The sequence below is a fragment of the Vanellus vanellus genome (genome assembly GCF_965231255.1).
Source record: "Vanellus vanellus genome assembly, chromosome: 5".
In the NCBI taxonomy this organism is placed as follows: Eukaryota; Metazoa; Chordata; class Aves; order Charadriiformes; family Charadriidae; genus Vanellus; species Vanellus vanellus.
In genome coordinates this window covers 40,808,268-40,825,416 of record NC_138910.1, presented here as the reverse complement: position 1 = coordinate 40,825,416, position 17,149 = coordinate 40,808,268, and positions in this window count along the sequence as shown.

Sequence of the window (17,149 nt, the reverse complement as noted above, 5' to 3'; positions counted from 1 at the left end):
TGGCATGGTTGCTGGTGACTTTTTCGATGTTAAAACGCTTTGCTTGAACTTTCATTTAGGTTTGACTTTGTGCTTTTTGGTTTAACCTTAAGTATAGGATGTTATACTCAAGAATTCATAAAGTAGGGAAATAGGATTATCTGTACAAAATTTCAACTTTATTAGAAAGAACTTACTCAGTATTTTTGAATTAGACTATTTTGTGGACTTTTTTTTTTTTTCTTGGGTTTTTGACTTATCCTTAAATGCTATATTCCTGGGATGGAGAGTTAATTTCTGACTTCTTCTGGACAACCACACCTGTATGGGAGCTGAATTGTTTTAAGGCCAACAAAACCCACCAACTTCAAGTTCTACAGACCCAAAACAGCTCCCAGCTCTGTCAGCTACAGCCTGAATTGCTTTTTCTTTTTTCTTTTCTTTTTTTTTTTTTAATTACAGCAGTCATATTATTATAGCAAGGTGGTTTGCCTCGCCAAAAAATTTCCTAATGCCCATCATCAGAGACAGGTTTTTGACACATGCGGTGGTTCTGCTGATCGTATTTCAAGTGACCCTTGTAATTGGTGAGCATCAACTGGCAGTGAAGTTTCAGCATTAAACTTTAACTTCTCTCATTTGGCGTCTTAATTGTGCTTTGAAATGTTTGATGGCTTGGCTGACCTTTTTCTGGGTTAGCTGAAGAATGAGATTTGTCTGCCAGGAGAGAAGCCGCCGAGGAAACCTTGGAGCATAGCGCTTTATTGGTTTCAATTAGGCAGCATGGTCTGGTATCTCTCGGTTTAGAAACGTCTCCAAGTTTTTCATGGGTTTCGAATGGAGCTATAGGAAAAAGACGACACTGGGAATGCCAAGAATTTTACAAAGAGTACACAATGAGTACAACTTGAAGAGCTACTTACATGAAATGCGGGGATTGGATGCTCTAATCCCTTTTTTGTACTTCTGAAGCATTTCTAAACCTTCCTTTTCCCCACGGGAAATCTCCCAGAGGTGTGGCGAATTTCCCCTGCTAGTGGGGAAAAGTCCAGCATTGCCATCTACCCCAAACTCCTTCCTTACTGCCACAGGGATGGGCGCCCTGGCTCCCAGCACTGGGCGAGGGCACCCCGGATGGGGCTGGGTTGAGACCTTTGCCAAAAAACTTTATGGTTTACAAAAAAACTCATTTTCTGACCCGAAGCTGTTTCAGAGACCTGCAGTTTTCTCCAAAACTAGCAAATACTTTTTTTTTTTCTTTAGGTCTGATTCAACACTATGTAGAGGGACATATGATGCATACAATGAATGCGGATCCTGCATGTGTAGACTTTTTCCTGATCCTATGAACGCTCTTGATTTCCATGCTGGTCTTGTGGCTCTCTGCTGACATTTGTTCTGCCGGTCCCTGTGGAGCTCAGCACCGGCGCTGTGTCCCGAACCAAACAGTGGGGATGCAGCCCCTCATCACTGTGTAATTAGTCTGAGAGCTGCGAGATGTCCGAAACCTTGCCTGGCCATGTTTGTGCGGGAGGCAAAGGGCAATATCAAACACAGAAGGTAAGCAGTGGGGCAGGCAGTTAAATTCAGCCTGAGGGATGATTTGGGGCAGGGTGACTAACGAGGGGTGCTCATTTGAGGGGGCTGCAGTGCCTCCGTGTCACCGGGGACACGGAGACAAAACATCCCTTGGGATGCTGCTTGACAAACATCCATTCTTGCTGGCAGAAGGGAATTTGGTGCCTGAAAACAAATCCTCTGATGTCCTGCAGTAAGGATGCGCAGGCTCATCCCAGACTAGCTGCATCCCAGCCTGCAAGTAGTGCCAATATTCCCACCAGACTTGTGAGCAGGACCTGGGGACTCTGGATCAGACCCCCGGGGGAGGACAGAGCAAAGAGGCGGAGAAGGGTTAGCTTCTTTCCAGCCCCCGGGAGAAGGGAAAACCCTGCAGTGCTGGGAATGGCTTTGGCAGCCAGGGATGTGGCGCATTCTGGTAGAGATGATGAAATCACCTATTATTAACCTTGGTGCACGTGATGCTGGCATCTTACCTGGGGGCTCTCCAACAGTCCCACTCTCGGCGTAGCATCCCCATGCATTTAGAAGTCCTCTCCCTTTGGCTGCTATCTTGTTAAATATTGGCCTCCTGCAATAATATTTTGTCGTGTATTTATAATCCCAGAGCACTGCAAAAGAAATACTAAGATGAATACAGTCGATTACCTTAGCTTCATCCTTCAGAGCATTGGGTTAACCCAAGCCACCGAATAATTGCACCTGCAAAATAGGTTTTATTGGAAGAAACAAGAGTGGGAGGACCCTGTAGCCGGCACAGATCAAGACCGGTTGCCTATGTAAAACAGTTTGAAGCCTCTTGGCTTGAGACTACATTATTAGCTTATGTCAGTGACTAATTTGTGAAGTATCTATTCAGTAAGGGACTATTTATTGTACATAGTTTGGTCCATAATCTCTTCACTTTCCATTGCCAATGAATCACACAGTAGTCCGCTGCAGATAATAGTGAACAAAACTTTGACCTGTGCAGAAACACCTTTTGACTTCTTCACCTGTGATTTATTTTCTTATCAGGAATAAGGACAGGAGAGCTTGGTCTCTTGGCAAAACCCTTCCAGTTATTTTTCCTGCTCTGGCAGGCCTTGGTCCTCAGCTCACTGGTGATTCTCCATTGAGACTGTGGTTTAAGCACCATGCAGTCGGAGCCACTGTGGAAAAGGGCAGCCGACAGTGGTTGATAAGCAGAGGAGCATGGGGCCGGAGGCCGCAAGTCTACAACCAGAAGGCAAAACTTGACACTCAAAGTTTTTCAATAAGTCTTGCAGATCAGGAAAAAACCGAAGTGGAGAGACTGAAACGTTATTGTAGATGGCTTACCGTTAGGCTGGCAGCAACCAAGTACCACTCGCAGTTGTACCTGCTCAGAAGTCTGAGTAGTGCAACAGAGATGGCTGTGTGGTCAATTTTTAATAGCGTCTTGCACCTTTTTTTTTTTTTTTTTGTTAAAGTGCCTGAGGTGCCCAGGAAGTTATTTGTTTGACAAGTGAATCCAGGAATTGCTTATATGGAGGAAAGATGCAGGACTGCAGCTCAGGGGGCACAGCTACCTGCTGGGGATGCAAGCATTTGATTTCTAGCATGTGTAAACTGAAAACCCAACATTTGGTGTGGGCAAAATTGATATGCTTGGGCCAAAGTAATGTGCAGGGAATGAGACTGAGCAGAAAAGCAACTTCCCAACCCTCCATGGAGCAGTCAAAGTAGGGTTTAGACCCTGTGGACAGTTGGGGGGCGAGAAGGACAGGCAATGTCACAGGGACCTCTTACCCCTTCTTGGTGCCAGGGTAAAGTGGCAGTGAGACTGTACTGTATTTTTTTCCCTCCATCCCAGCTGTGTCCACTGTCCACACACCCTGAGCCGTCCTTCAGGGGCCTGGGGCAGCACCCAGCTCAGCTTTCTTGGGGCAACCACAGCAGCATATACTGCTGCCTTGTCACCCATCAAGGACACCTGCTCTGGGCAAACATCTACTTTAACCTGGGCTTAGCACAGACTTGATGTTACCAAGGGAAGTTTTTCCATGTTAAGAAGGTCAAAGCAAGGAGAATGCGTGTCGGCAGCAGTCGATGCGGTGATATGCGCTTCTGCCTTTGTTTTTTGCATGGATGTAAACCTGGGGAGAAGGCCCAGTTCAGCACAGAAGCAGGGTGCTGCACCACGCCAGGCGTTGGTGGCTAAGCTCTTCGGTTTTGTCTCCCCCGTAACAGTATAAATGGCTGCAAAGCAGAAACCAAACCCACCCATCCCACCTTCAGCCTGGGGAGCGGATGCTGGGACGCGGACAGCTGGATCCTCTGCCCTGATACAAAGCGAGGGTGCATCCCCCAGCGATGCTAGAGCTATAGAGGGGTACAACCCCGGGATTTCCTGTGTGCCCCCGTAAATGTTACATTTCGGCAGCAGAGGAGCCGTGAGAGGGCAGTGTTGTATTGCGGGAGGACACTGCCGGAGCCGGGGTTGGGGGGGGCGGGCAGCGCTTGCGGCATCCCCGACGGTCTCCGGGAGCATTTTTCACTGTATTTTGTGGTGTCGAGCCGCGGTACTTTGCAACAGACTCCCTGTTGCAAAATTAAATTTTGCTTTTTAAGGAGTTTAAAGATGTAAGTAAAAGCCTTTTTTTTTTTTTTTTTTTTTTTTTTTTTTTTTGAGCAAGCGCCCAGGTTTTACAGCCGTGCTTACAGAGCACCCAAGGACTGGAGGGTGACTATTTATCAGCTGAACATCCCTGCCACCAGTGGCTCACGGTGGGCAGGTGCCCCAGCCGAGATGCTCACGATGCCCCACATCCCGCTCACTCCTGAGCTGACTGTCAGCCAACACTCAGCATCACGGCCACCTCTGCTGTGTGCCCGCTGAGGTGACCCTCTGGTTATCAAGTCCTGGAGAAGTGGTTACACCACAGGTTTCCACTAGTTTAAAAAGAATAAAAAGCCTCATTGGCAACAGCAATTTAATCAGGTGAAAACATGTCACATCATTTTTGCTTACACAGTGCAAAGCTGTTTGTTTCCCTACCCTGCTTTGTTTGACCTTATTTTTCAAATGCGAAGCGATTGCAAATTATCTTCTGTTATTTGCTTTCCTTTAATTTCCAGGAGCCAAAAACTTTTGGGAGGTGCAAACTATTGTAGCTGAGCACGTGTGGTAGTGAGCTGCCTTCACCCTTATCTGATGCTGTAGGACAGATGAATCTGTGCTATGCCAGAGCACTTGCAGATAATTAGCTTTCTTGTGTGACAATTTACTTTTCGGTATAAATGACATCTCAAGATGGGAAAACAGAAGTTCAGATGTTTCACCTTTCTTTCACAGGGTCAAACAATGAGGAGATGATGATTTTCTTGTACTATTGTAGCAAAGCCACTGGCTCATTTTAGGTTCCTACTCTATACGACAAGAATATTGAGTGGGAGAGAAAGAGTTTTGAGGAACCAGCTCTGCCCCTTGCAGTCGATGAAGGGATGTCTACCAAGCAGGGTGGAAGGACAGGCCTTGCCAAGGCAGACAGTATAATCATCTCTCTGTGCTCACATAGACTAAGTGGGTCCTTAATGTTCAAGCTAACCTCTTATTTCACTGCAGTTACCTGCATTGTGGAGACTTTCCTTAATATGTGTCCTGGTTTGAAGTAAAACAGAACCAATTTTGTTCAGTAACGTCGCTTCTTAGCTGGGCCTCTCCAACTACTGAAATTAACTGCATCTTGTGCAGAGAGTGCTCACTCTCTCAGAGTGATAAGACCAATTGTTTATAGCTGATGCCCAGGCATGGTATGCAGAGAGGCTCTTGCTTATGCTTATTGCTATAACAGCCAAGGCCAACCAACTTTGTTATTTGCCCCGCTGGAGGGTCGGAAGCGGAAAAGCATAGTGGGGTCCCACCTGCAGGGAGGAGCGGACAGGACAGGTGACCCAAACCTGACCAACAGGGTATTCCATCCCATCTGCCTCATGCTCAGTATAAAAACTGAGGGATCAAAGGGTCACGGGCTCTTCCTTCAATGGCTGACGTCTGAGGAGGACTCTGTTCGTCTGCCCGTGATCCCAATCCTGAATCCAGATCCGGAATCCAGTTCCCGTCCGTCACCGAGTCCAGCCTGGGACTGCCCCACTGCCAGCTGGTGACGTGATTGTCATCTCGGGAGCTTGATACGGTTTTGTATATATATTTCATTATTTCTTTTTATTTTATTATTAATATTTCATTAAAGTAGTTTAGTTTCTTCTAAACTCCTAAGTCTCTTTTTCCTCCTCTGCCTCTCTTTCAAGAGGGGTAGAGGGGAGCATCTGTCGGTCCCGTCTGGGGTCCCTCAGGCCCCCAGTGGTGGATTTGGCCTAAACCACGACAATATGTCAAAACCCTGAAGGACTACATAGCCCCAGCAATGACTGGACCAGGAATTACTTCTTACCTAAAGCATACCTTGCTGTAGGCCACCCTTTCTGCAATGCTTGTCAGACTAAGCAAAGTGAATGACCAACGCAAGATGACTTTTTTCTTGGACTCCCTTAGGTTAAAGTTTTGAGAGAATGAAGATTGTCTCTGGGACCAAATCTTGCTTTCGAGTTGACTGACCTACTGCAGGCAGAAGACTCTGCTCCCTTTGCACCCTCAGCCCCCTCTAACAGCAGATGTGTGTGAACTGGAAAAACAACCAGTGGCAGCCCCGTGTTGTTTAAGATAATTCATCTGCAAAGGCAATGACATTCGTACCATCGCCTTTTAGCAAGGTGGCTCTTATGCTCTGGAAAGTTGGAGGCATGTCCAGTCCTTCATGGCTCCCCAAGCCTTGCTCCTGCAACCAAGCTCAGTGCTGAGAGGTCACCAGGAAGAATGAGGTGAAGCCTTGTGAAGATCAAGAATCTGCTTGGAAAGAAGCTCCTTGCAGCCCTGAGTTTTACAGTGGTCCAACTGGCTGGCAGATGCGGTTTGTTTTACCTTGTTTCCGATGCAGAGAGGGAAGGAAGACTCGATCATTTTGATCTTTAATAAGTCTAGTAAATACTTAAAAGGAAAGTGGTCCACCTGTTCTGCATAGTCAAAAAAACCCCAAACATATCCACCCCAAAACATGAGGGAGGGAATATCTGTCTGTCTATCAGTGATGCTAAACTGGCATTTCTGTGAGAGAGGGGCTCAACCCTGGGCAGGTTTTCCAGGGTAGTTAAAAGAAACATGGTGGTATTAGAAATGTTAGTTGCTTCATGTGCTCGTTGCTTCATGCGCTCATTGCTTTGTTAAGCATGGAGATCAACAGAAGTGAATATATAACCTTTATCTTTATGCCTGAGCCTGTGAAGAGAGGATGGGTTAGTTTAATGACTCTCTATTTTTATTGAAATCCATCTTTGTTAGGTATCTCGGGGTTTACAGTGACTAATGCCTTTCCATAACGCATCTCTCTATCAACAGAGACAACTATGTTTACAGGGCAACATTTTTCACCTGCTTGTCAGCGTGGCGAGAACCAACAAAACACACAATCTCCTTCTGAATCCCACAGCTAATCATTCATTTATTTAAACGTCGTGTGGTGTCAGTAATGGTATCGGAGATGGGTTGACACAAGCCATGCTTCTGCATACCAATGGAGATGTTCAGAGCATCTACCAGAGAGGTGCCACCAGTTAAGAGGGAAACCCTTCTTGGCACTGGGTGGGTTTTTTTCTTGCAGTTAACTATAGATGCACTTAAAAAAAAAAAAAAAAAAAAAAAAGGCAGCTAGCTGGCAGTTAACAAGTTGGTATAATGTTAACAGCGGTGCTTTTCGGCATAACGGGAGGCGTAATCTACTTAATGTTACACAGCAGAACAGCCTTCAATTCGCATCTCTTTTATACACGGTGGCGACAAAGGTTGCAAACCTTGTGTGTCATTTCTGAGGGAGGCTTATTCATAACGAAGGAGGAAAAATTGGTCAGCCGATCCACAGAAGGGAAAAAGCACGCTAGGGGATAAGTCACGAGAATTAAGATGGGCAGACAGATTTCTACAACTCGTATACGTAAAAATCTGTGGCTGGTAGACTTTAGCTTTGATAAAGGTCTCGTCATTTTAGCTGTATTTCTCCAACCCACATAAATATTTCTGCCTATTGGAAAAGAAGGAAATTTCATTTTTCATAAGAGCTCTACAGCGATCCCGTTATTAGAAACAGAGGGAAAAGATATATCGGCAAGTCAAGGCAGTGCAACCACATAGTTGTTTTCAATAATCCAGTGAGTCACTACATCTGAACAGCCTTTCATTTCTCCCTGTGGTTCAGGCTAAATTGTTTATTAGAATTTTTGTGCATTATTTAAAATAAATAATAAAAAAAGGGAAATTGTGGCTCTTTATTTTAAAGACTGCTGCAATAAAAATTCAGATTATTCAAATTTATCAAGTGTATTGTGTAAGGCAGTAACCACAGCTATTTTTTTTCTTAGTACCACAAGATACTCACTGGCTTTTCCATCTTGTTCATAGTCATAAATAAGCAGGCTGTTTACAAGACATTGCTACAGGGAGGAAAAATACTATAAAAATGAAAACTTGATCCAGCCAATGGCTGGAATTGTAATGAAAGAGGTAAGTGGAAGGTAAACACCCGTTTAAGGTAATTCTTGAAGAGTGACACATAACAGCTGCAAAGGGGATGTGTACTTCAGATCTTCGCACATGTGGAGATGTGGAATAGAAGCATAGCTATATGCATATAGAGCTATACACATAGCTATAATGCACATCAGAGCTCTCAGAACAGACAAGTACAAATATTTGAGATATTTCACTATTTTTAAAACACAGATAGTGAACTTGGGGTTTTGTTTGGTTTTTGTTTTTTTTTTTTTTTCCAGGGAATTGGACAACTTTAAAATAAAAGGAGGCTGGCTGAAAGCGTACCAGAACTCTACAGGGATTTCTTGTGCTGTTTCAAGGGAGGATTCGCAGTGTTCTCAAATGTGTAAATATTGTTTGGGGCTTGGGTGTTTTGTGGGTTTTTTTGGTATTTTTTTTTTTAACTCAGATGCTTGCCAAGCAAACTGAACCTTACAAACATAATTAGCCAAGGGCTGAACATTTAATCTTAAGTTCTGAGTCTTCATTAAGTCTTAATTTAAACCTTAGGACGGAAGTGCACAACCTTTCCCTGCTCGCAAGGATGGATGTAATTTGTGGCAGGTTTTTACAACCGAAAAGGGAAAATACTCAAATGAGGAAAGCTCAGAAAAACTGCACTGAAGCCAGTAGGTGGTCAAGCGGTTGTATCATGGATAGTGGGACAAGATCGGGACTCGGGTCACCTCTTGCGTGATCAAAGCAGGCTGATGAGGAAATTGGGAGGGTGGTATGGGAGGGGTAGAAGGCTTGGTGGGCTGAAAGGCAAGGGTTTTCCCTTCCTATGAGGGTTACTCCCAATCAGGATCGGGTGTTTTGGGATGGTTGTTTTGTCCTTGGGCGATCTTCCAACAATGGCATTTTTTAGTTTTACCTAAAAAAGGGAAAAAAGTGGAAATTCTTGAAATTGGATCATTTTTAGTCTATCTATTGAGAGAAATTAAACTGCTATTATTGAATTTGAAATAAATTTCTAAATTAGAGATGGGGGGAACTGGAGGGAGAAAAGTTAGTTAAAATAGGATCTTCTTTTTCCTTCTGCAAGTGCTTCTACAAGCTGGGAAACCATCGAGAAATGTGAAGGGCCTGTGATTTTTCCTATACCTCCCTTTTAGCTTTTTCAGTGATAAGAGGCATCAAGCAACATCTCTCTGAAGAACGTGCCAGACCCTCTGCACACAGAATAAGGCCCCAAAAGCAGCAGAATTAATTCCTGTGACTGTTCATGCCAAATCTGTTCTCCTATTCAGTGTTGTCAGGGTGGTGGGACCTTTGTCATAACTTGAAGTAGCGTTCTTTTTTTTTTTTTTTCCCCTTGACTGCCAAATATCCAGAGAATCAGTAACAGAGGTTAAAAATAAATATGAAAATAAAATTTAAAATTAAGCAAAAAGATTTAGATAGTACCTGCTACTTGCTGAAAGTTTATTTTTCCAGTGCATGCTCTTTAAAAAAGAAAAAAAAAAAAAAGGAAAGAAAAAGCAGTGCAAGAAGAGAGCATTCACCTCACAAATGGCTGGGTTCCAGGAAAAAAAAGAAAAAAAAAAAAAAAAAAGAAAATGGCAAAAAGGGAAAATTGGGGCGGAGATTTGCACGGCTGCCTGCAGACAAGGCGACCCACTGGCCTGCTGCCTGCTCCTCGTCTGCCAGCGGAAGTTTTGCCCTTGCCTTGGCAGCAGCGCCCTGAAATCCCGCTCGGCTTTGTGCCGCAGTTCCCGGTGGGCTCTGGCCCCGGGAGGGGGTGGGTGGGGGTGTCCTACATGCGAAAGCACCCGCGCGTGAGCCGCCTGCCAAGCAGCGCCCGGAGCCCCAGGTACCACCTCAGCATCAGTCGGCACAGCCCCGTCGCCTCTGCTTTTGTCGCTTTGATGAGGACAAGCAATTTCGATCGCCAAAGTTGTAACGTGCCGGGTTTTAAATCCTCTTTGCTGCAGTTTGCTAAGTTATTGAGTGCTTCCTCTCATGCCGGCGTCTTCGTGACTCCTACAACTCTATGGAAAATTAAGAATTAATAGAACTATTTAACAGAGGAACAACAACCTGAAAGGGTCTGACTGCTGCAGTCATTCCTACAAATAAACTGGGTATGAGCCTGTGCTCAGCTGCTTATAAGCAAATGGGCTGGTCCCCTGGAAGCAACCGAACATCTTGTCCTGGGCACGTTAATGACCGAGCTTGAAATAACCGTGATTTTTGGAAGCCGATTTTGATAACGAGGCTCTATTTGTAAGGTATTTGGAGCTAATCAAGCTATTGCGGTCCTGGGAGTGCCCTTCTCCTCGAGCACAATGGGAAACTCTTCTAGGCGGGATTGCTATAGAAACAATGAATTATCGGGCAAACGGGACCATCAGCAAATTGAGCCAGACCTGGGATGTGTGCTGATAACGCGATGGCATTAATTTTCTCTATTTTGCTATATGTAGAGCTCGCAATGCCTATAGAAATGTAAAGAGGCAGGTGAGCTGGAGTGTCTATTATTTATAGACACATTCTGTGCTGTATAAATGAATTCTTTGTAGGAAAACTCTGTACAAGAAGAGGCGTCAGAAACTGTTTCATAAATAATCATGACTGGGAGCTTCAAACGTGCTTTGGGGAACGGGTGGATATCCTTTAGTCCCCCTTAAAATTTCTGGATGCAACACTGAACATGTTGAAAACAGTGGGATGCTTTGACCTCGGAGCAGAAATCCCAGCCCCGGTATTGTCAGTCTATAGCAGCAGGCTCGCAAAATGCTGAACCGCAGCTTGTATTGCCTTCAGTCGTCTTGTGAAATTGAGTCCCCTATGAGAAAATGCAAACGTTATTAGTACGTTGATATGCTTGCAGTGTCTGGCTTGAGAAGTGATGTGTCAGGACCAGACTGAAAGTACGATCCACCAACTACAAGACTAAACAAGAAGAAACTCTTCTGGTACCAAGCAGGTGACCTCTATATTGTCTTTGCTGCACTCTGTTGAAAGCCAGTTGGGAAGGGGCTTTTTTATTTTTAAAAAGAGGAAAGACGTGAAATATGGCAGGAGACCATTGAGCTGCGAGGAGCTGGCTGCAGATATGAGACCCACCACCAGGATCATGAAGAAGGTAGGGGAGAGGTGGGAAAGAAGGATAAGCGAGAGAGATTTAGGCAAGAGGATGCTGCATTTGGATGTCATATATGACTCTGGTATGAGAAAAACAGAAACACACCACCTTTTTGCATGTGGACAAGGAAAAAAAAAGGGCCATATCTTTGACTGGGCTGAGAACCAGAGTGCTTTAAAAGAAGGAGTTGTAAATGTTAAGTGAGACCCTTGGAAAAGCAGGTTATCAAGAAGATTGGTATATACAGGAGGACCACAAAAAAAATTTGAAAAAAGAAACAATATGATGTCCTAATTCAGAGAGGACCTCGTACACCTTAGGTCTCCTGAAATTGAGACTGTACTTAAATCCTTTTGCTATGAATGAGACGTGAACACCACTAAAGTCCAAGCATGGTCTAAAATGCTTTCTTGAGCTCAGTCCTTAGTTCCAGAAAATACAGTTATGAAGTCTGTGTTGCATTGATTATCTATTACTTTTGAAATTTCATGTTTCATATTTTTTCTATGATCTAATTGGCTGGTCTCTTACAGGTTCCCAGAATGCACTTCTTTGTGCTCCAGGGGAATTTTTGTTACTCTCCAAACAATAATTCTGAAAAAAAAAAACAAAAACAAACTAAACCAAAAAAAAACCCCAACATAGTGTATTGCACCACCCTACAATGGGCCCACTGTTGATGCCAGATTAGCTGGCCCCGGTGAATGGCTGAGCTCACATCTCACAGCCCGCTTGGAGCTCCACTTTGCTCTTCCTCTGGGGTTATGATATCATCTCTGAAGTCCGGCAAACACAGCTGAGCTCCACACTGCTCCCATTGTAGGTCCCACTTCTCTAAACGTGGAGCTGGGGATCTCAGCCAAGTGGCAGAGCATCTTCTCTGCATCTCTGCAGGAGGTGGAGGAGGTGGGGGATGCCTCCGTGCCATTCTTTTTCTCCCCACAGACATTCACTACTGTTATGCACAACGGCAACGTACTCCCGAAACGCTGCTTACGTGGGTGTGTGCATATAGATCCTGTACTTCTTGTCCTGCTTCTCCATGTGTGAAGGGAAAAGCCTGCACCTGTAAAAACCCCTCCAAAATTAACTGCCTCGACATCAGTCTGCAGTGGGCTAGTTGGCATTTCCAAGGGTCCCGACTGTCTGGAGGTGAGACGCCATCTTCTTCTTGCACAAGCTTTCTCCTTGCATGAGGTTTTGGCTGCTCACCACGCGTAAGAAAGGCTGTGCTGGTAGACGAGGGGGTACCTGAGTGACTATTTCTCTCGTGCAATGGGTTTGTATTTGTTTCAGGGCTGCTTCCAACTGTTTGCTGAGCCGCTCTGCGCAGAGACGCTCGCTTCCAGCTTCGTGCGCTCCGGCACGTGTTGCCTAATGACCAGGGCTTCTCGCTCGGCGCGGCTGACACGGAGCGTCTCTGTCACCGCAGCTGACACACGCTCGCTTTGTCAAACAACACAGGATGCTGCTGTGCAAGGCACAAGCTCTCCCATGCTTTCAGCTGAACAATTTACTACTGTGATGTACACATCCTTCTGCAGCCCAGTGAGCAGGAGGATCCCGGTGGTTGTTACACACGTGCCAGCTTGGCCGGCTCTGTCCTACTTGACATTGAGAGAAGCGGTGAAAATACAGTGATGCACTGATCTAATGGCTTACGTATATGGTTCAAACCTACTCTGTGGGACATCTCGGGAGGTGCTTTGCACTCTCAAACTGCCTGACGAGGTTTAGCCCAGTGCGGTATTTTTTGCTCTGCTCCATTCTGCCTCTGCACCATCCCGGGCATAAGCAAACCCAGAGGTTTGGAAAGCACATTTGTGGCCTCAAAATACAGTATTTTCTGCAAATCAGATGCTCATCAGTGCCTGGGAACATAACTAAAGAGCTGGAGGGAGGAGAGGAGGAAACCACGCTTGATCCCACGGAAACCACAAACCCGATTGCACGTAGAAGGCAATTAGCCAGGCACTCACTTGGTTAGGGTGGCTGTGCTACTTTGTAAAACATGACCTTTTAATAAGCTGGGGTTTATATCTGGGGGTTTCTGCTAGTCTGCACTGGCAAAGAGAAAGCACCGGCAATAAATTATCATCAGGAGAGAGGAGCAAGGGTGAAGCAGCGGTCGAAACTGGCTCTGTGCATGCCCAAGTCCCACTCTGCACGACAGGATCATACGCTTAACCCCACACCGTTGTGCTCAGCCTTCCTCCCGAAGCCAGCGGGATGCTGTGGCATCCTTGGATTGGCAGCGCTGACTCAGGCGAACGGTCCCGTGCCCGCTCCCTGGCGCTTCTCTCTCCCAGATATTTCACAATTAGATATAAAAATCCCTGAGTTGGATGTTTTCGGCTGCACTCCCTGCAAGGGGAAGCGGTAAAAGGCTGATTTATGCTCTGAACCACAAAAGACTTTTATTGCTTCTATTTTCTTTTTAATGTAACTGTCTTGCCCTTAAATATCTAATCCCTTTCTAACTGTCCTGTGGAAGTGGCAGGGCTCAGGTATCTAGAGGCAGGGCTTTCCATGGGTTAAATGTGCTGCTTTTCAAGAGGACCAAGGTGTTCACCAGCTCCCCAAATCCCCGCTTGTCCTGGTACAGGCTCTCCTCCTCCTCTCGGAGAGGGGAGGAAGGCAGCAGCAAGCTGTTTGCTGCCGGCGTGGTCCAGCATGCTCTCCCAGCCCTCAGATTTCTGAGGGTTATTGCCTCACTCGGAATATTCCCTGTCCTTCCATTTGTGTCTTACCCTGCTGAGACAGTCATAAGAACTTCTGCTCCTTCAGGGGAGTAAAAAAAACCCAGGCTGCTCTAACCGGAACGGGGATTTAGGAGTTTGACTCCAGGCATATACATTTAAAGATATTGCCCAATTATTTCTTCATTTTTATTAATTACCATTAGTCATTTATGGGCCCTTTTTAATTCAACCTCTCAAGAAAAATATTACTTTAGAAAAAAAAAGAAAAAAGTCATTTCATGAACAATTAGCAAAAGCTACAGCTGTGCCATAAAAGAGAAATACTTGGGGGGAAAGAAATGTCTCAAATGGACCGGGGCATGTGAGTTGTCAGACGGATGGAAAGCCAGCTGAGATCCCAACGAAAGGGTGATGCTGCAGAGGGGTGAGTCAGGCAGGGGAAAGTACGCAGTGTGGCGTTGCTGGGTTCGTCGTCAGACCTGCTGTTAATTACCGACTTTATTAATGATTTGGAAGCAATCGGAAATGTTGCGTTAATTACACCGGAAAACTACACTACATTGGGAAGAGCTGAAACCAGCGGTGAGAGCAGAAGAAAGAGCGGCAAGAGATGCAGGGAGGCTGCGGGTGGGAGCAGAGGGCTGGGGGATACAACACCGGGATTCCATTTGATTCAGGCTCTGGGGCTTTTTTACGATTTTCCCTGATAAAAGAGCACTGGTAGCGTTTGTGGACATGGAGGGAATCCACGAGAGGTCAGACAAGAAGGTCTGGTTCAAGGCAGGCACCCATGGGAAACCTTCTCACTTGTCCTTGAGGGAGGGGATGGAGCCTTACCCGTAGTATTAGCCGAATCTCTGCAGTACACAATCGATAGCTGATAGCTCGGGGCCGGGGGGGCGGCCGATATCAGAAGTCCCGCCTGCCTATAGATTATATACCAGTGCATAATCGAGCGTGTTTAAAAGAAAACTGTAATGCAACAAAAGTTAACACATGGCTCTGCCTGCTGTGCAGTCCAGCTGAAGAAAGAGGAGGGGCAACAAGAAACCTAATCCCGATAAATTTAGAAATCGTGTTTAGTGATGATCTAGAGAAACTATAGGGCAAAACGGAGGGAGCGAGCTGCCGCAAGCTGTCAGGGAGGAAACCCTCTGCCCACCGGATGCCACTGTTGCTCAACATTAAATCACATGGAGAAAACTCCTGTGGCAAGAGAATATTTGGTGCTTAAAGTCACCCAGCGCTCCAGCCCCCCAGACGCCGCCCCTTTCAGCAATGCACCTGCAACTTATTTGGCGGCGGTGTTAAATCATTCTGCAACTCGTCATCCCAGGGGTAGGCAGAGGTGGCAAAGCCAAGGACGAAGGAATGCGTAAAATTTTACTTTTACTAAGCGGGCCCTAAAAAGCCCAACCAGAGTTTTATTGCGTGGCTCCGCGGGCTGACAGTCTCCATTAACCATCGGTTAATACTGCAGAGTCAGAGCAAGCCGGGTGTCGCGGCCCTGAGCTATTAGAAAGCGTCCTTCATCCCAGCAGAAGACCTCAGGGTGAGAATATTTTGCATGAAGAGCTACCAGCACAAGAGCCGGGCCTCTCGCTCTGCATTGCAGTCGGCGTGGCGCGCGCCGTCCCTCCACGCCGCGAATAAATCTACAATTTCTCAGCTGGGTGCCTTTGGAAGCCACACGCTAATACGCTTATAAGGGAAGAGAGACCAGACAAGGTTCAAATAAAGAGCTCATGTAATAAATAAACATGAGGTCAGTATGGGAACAGCAATAATTGCTTTGTATGACAAGATTTGCATAGCAAACATTTGTGATTAATGTACAGCCAACGTTAGGTAAGGAGCCTTCGCTATCGTTGCTCCATCTGCACCTTCCAATCTTGAAGGTACGGCAGCTCCAGCCAGAGCAATTAGTCACTGTTTACTGAAAGGCAGATAGAGCAAAATTTTTCTAGTTCAATATTTGAGCGAGTTTCGTCCCAGAGCCTCCCGCCGGATCCATTTCTGCCACAGAAAGGAATTTTTTTTTTCCCTGGGGCTGGCGAGGAGGGACGATTTAGCATGGTTGCTAATCCCGTCGGCAAGGGCACGGGCTGGCTCCTGGACTCTGCTGGCCTCACCCAAGCCGTATTCTCCTGGAAAACCCTAAGGAAGACGCTAAAGACCCTGCACGTCAGGGCTCTGCTTCCCCACTGCCTTTTCTTTCTCCCACCTCCGTGCTGGCTGGTGGAACTGCCACTTTGCCGCCGCTGATGTACGCCGAGCTGTCGCGGGGCGCTGAGATGCCGCACTGAGGGCAATAAAACCTCCTTCTTTACAGCCGCTTTTCTGCAGAGCCCAGCTAATTCTTTTCACCTAAAACTTTTGGTTCTTTGGAGAAAGAGCTGAAATTCGACTTGAAATAGCCTCTTGATTTGGGCATTTATTTTTTTTAAAGACAAACGAGCCTCTGGCTTCGCTGGAAAAGAGGCAGTTTTTGGCGGGAGGGATTGGGGTTGATCCTCTGAGGTTGAGTTAATTCCAGTGGGAAGACTCTTCTGTTGGAGCCGGCTGGAGGAAAGACGCTTGCCGCTGTCCTCTTCCACTAAAACTTCTCAGGGGTGCTGGGGAAAGCCACCAGGGTCACTGGGAAGAGGAGCGCACCAAGAAGCATTGTGTAGACCAGACAGAAAGGGGTGAAGAGAGTTCCTTCATGTTGAGGAGCTCCACAAGGGCTGGATCGGGGTGAGGAGGCATCAAAAACTCATCTCGGAGCACATTTCGGGGAAATAAAATGAAGAACTGAAGATTCTTCTACGTTCTCTTGCATGCTTGCGGAGTTCAGTTAAGCTGTGACTGAAGCTCTGAGGATGCCAATCGACTCGTCAAGAGTGATAAATGGCAGCTACTGTCTCAAACCTGCGATGAGATGTTGAGATTTTCGGTTGCTGTCTTGCTGAGACAAGCCTTGCCGAGACGCCAGTCCCATGGACCTGGTTAGGGAGGATGTCTTTGTTGGTATTTCACCCCTGTGCTGGGGTGGGCAATAGCAGGGGAGGTGCCGTGGCAGCTTGGCTGGTGCTTGCAGGACTGCTGCACTGCAGCTGTCCCCACCTGGGTGCGTCCAGGAGGTGCCACCTGGCTGGCTAGGGGCAATCAAGATGATGGATATTTAATGTGATGGTGGGAGATGCCACCACAGCTCTG